Source organism: Salvia hispanica, chromosome 1 (assembly GCF_023119035.1).
Source record: "Salvia hispanica cultivar TCC Black 2014 chromosome 1, UniMelb_Shisp_WGS_1.0, whole genome shotgun sequence".
Taxonomy (NCBI): Eukaryota; Viridiplantae; Streptophyta; class Magnoliopsida; order Lamiales; family Lamiaceae; genus Salvia; species Salvia hispanica.
The window spans coordinates 37,608,437-37,611,212 of record NC_062965.1 but is presented as its reverse complement, the minus strand read 5'-3'; the positions used below and the strand labels follow the sequence as shown (position 1 = coordinate 37,611,212).

Below are 2,776 nucleotides of genomic sequence, written 5' to 3'. Positions count from 1 at the left end.
CCTTTGGAAAATAAAATAAGAGTTTCAACAGTATTCAATCACTCGAAAGGTGATTTCTAGTATACAAACTCTAACACGTGTGTGGGTGTGCATGTGTGAAACCGTGTGTGTGTGTGTTGGTGCGTGTGATCGTGTGTGTGTGTGGGTGTGTTTTGAAACACTCATGCGTGACACGATTTGATGATAAATCTGGAGTGTTGTGCGAATAGAAGCGATATGATAATCGTACTTTGATTTTGAATGGTGATATTAAAACTAATTGTTGGGAAAAAAGGGAAACGTGGGAACATGCATGATTTTGATCGATGAAAGAGACTTACTTGTAATACATAAATTAAAGGTGATAACTCGCGCTCACGGAGTGATAGCAAGAAGAAGAACATACTTGTGATCTAGGAATCGAGGTGGGCTTTATTCTTAAACTCTCTCTTATGTTGCAAATTTATGAAAGTGGAGCAATAAGGGTGGATTAAATTGGTATGCCATGCCTATGATTATTTTGGATATTGTATGTGCCTGATGCCTAGTTTGCGAGTGCACTCCATTAGGCTATAGGGCTATATAAACGAATTCGGGTCTGAGTAGGGCCGCAAACCCTATCAGGCTAGTGTACACGGGAGATCGGGAGCCGTCCTTGCTAGTCGTCCGGTCTCGTGGGCGAAAGTGTGGCCACACTTCGTCGCACCATGATAGTGTTGATTGACGAGAAAATGGGAGATATTGTTTGACTGGTCAGTCCATGAAATATTTTTGTGATACTCGATGCTAAACCTCGAGTTCACTATGGTAAGGGTGGCATATCTATTAAAACGTTTTGGCATGAGTCCACTGAGTATGTTTAAAATACTCAGCCCTGCATGTGTTTTCCCTATGTGCAGGTTGAGCGGCGACGGGCGGTCGGTGGTGTTGAGACAATTGAATCGAATAAAATGGATGTTTGGAACTTTGAGTGTAGTCGTGTCTTCATACATGGCTTCGCTTTCTCTTGGATTGCTTCCGCTGAATTTTTGAAACTTATTATCTTTGGTTGATTTGAACTTATTTCTTTGAATTGGAATATTGTGAAATATTGCGTTTTGTTGGATTTACAATAAACCCTTGACTTTTGAGCTTAGCCTATGTTATCTATTAAATCTTGATTTTCGTGATTAAGCCGTTGACTTATTGCCTTGATAGTTCATTAAACACTTGGTCAAATCTCTTTAAATGAAACCCTAGTCTACGTTCTTGTTGCCTTTAAGTTCGCCTAAGTAGCAGTTGCCGTATTTATTATACCCTAGAAATCCGGGCTGTTACATACAAGGTCTTCCAAGAGTGGAAGGCCGCAACTGACCCCACGGAGAAGAGGTTTCTTCACTCGATGCTCGAGAACATGCGGGTGGATTTGGATGCCTGGAGGGCACTGGTGGGGGGTTCAGACGCGGACTCAGATACCCCGGGTGGCGGCGGCGAGGACGGCGGCGACGACGACGAGGAGTAGAGAGTGGCGGGGCTCGTGTGTGGAGCCCATTTTTTAAAAAAAAAATCATGTATTTTTTTTTATCTATGTACGTTTTTTTTTAATGAAATGAATGAATTTTCCCGTATATTTCTCGTAAATTTAATTCCGTAATTTAATCGTAAATTTAATTCTGTAAATGTAGTTGTTTTGAATTATTTTTATTGCGGCTGGCCTAAGGCTAGCCTATTTGAGTAAAATGCTGATGTGGCAGGTGGATTTTTAGTGCTGCTGACGTGGCAGAGAGAGAGAGAGTGGCTGGCCTATTCTTATTGTGGATGCTCTAATGGCTAAAGCCCTTGACCTCTGCCTCAAAAATTTTGCGTATCTTGGTCGTCGCCTTCTCACTCTGACGCGAGCAGGCATTGTTAGATGTGTCTAGCCATGGAAAGAGGCATCACTAGGCAAGTAATCAGTAGGATAAGGTTGCTTGTTGTTGTCCCTGCTGAGTTAGGCTCACCCGTCGGCCCATAGTCTCTGTCCCCACTGTCCCCGCCCGGTAAGTAAGGATCGAAGATTGTTGTGGAGCTGCATTTGGATAAATAATTATACATAACACATGTCTTCTCTTAGATGGAGATAGTACAATATTGAGTGGCTTAATTACCTAGGTGTTGGTAGGACCATGGGGGCGGATGCAGGTGTCGTTGGGTCATGGAGACGTTATGGGGGTGCTGGTAGATGCTGGGAAACGACAACTACCATGACCTGAGGCGATCAATACGGGGTGTCATGAATGATGGTGTTATAATGTTGGAGCAGGGGATATGATCAATTGATAACTATCTTAAATTGATCACATAACTATGTCAACAACCTATGTAATTGATGTCAACACAAAGACATTTGTATGTCAACTAAATGTAGTTGACATATGTATGTCTTGTGTTGACATCTATAACATCGGTTATTGAGATAGTTATCAACCTAATAGGACCCTGATGGAGCAGAGTGAAGATTTATCTTACTTGGATCAGTGTTGGTGATCTGTGCTGCCCCTCCAAAGACACAGCTCGTGGGGACAGGATTCTTGTGGCAGTAGTCGTTGAAAGCATAGGAGGCGTGGTCGACCAAAGTGTTTGGATCCCAACACTCCCTGTTCGGTTGGAAGGCGGAGCAGTCAGTTCCACCGTAGCCACAAGCATAGTCCAGAGCTACTTGTAGAGCAGTCTGTGAGGCCGAGGGGTTGGCGATGCACCAAGCTCCTGAGGTGGTTGTGGGGTTAGGCGTCGTCGTTATGGGAGGCATCGGGGACGTTGGATTCACTATAGGTGTCAT

General features: G+C 43.6%; 1 pseudogene; it reads right to left on the bottom strand.

Moving 5' to 3' along the window:
• Positions 1-1,866: 1,866 nt before the first annotated feature.
• Positions 1,867-2,776, bottom strand: LOC125195835 (annotated as a pseudogene).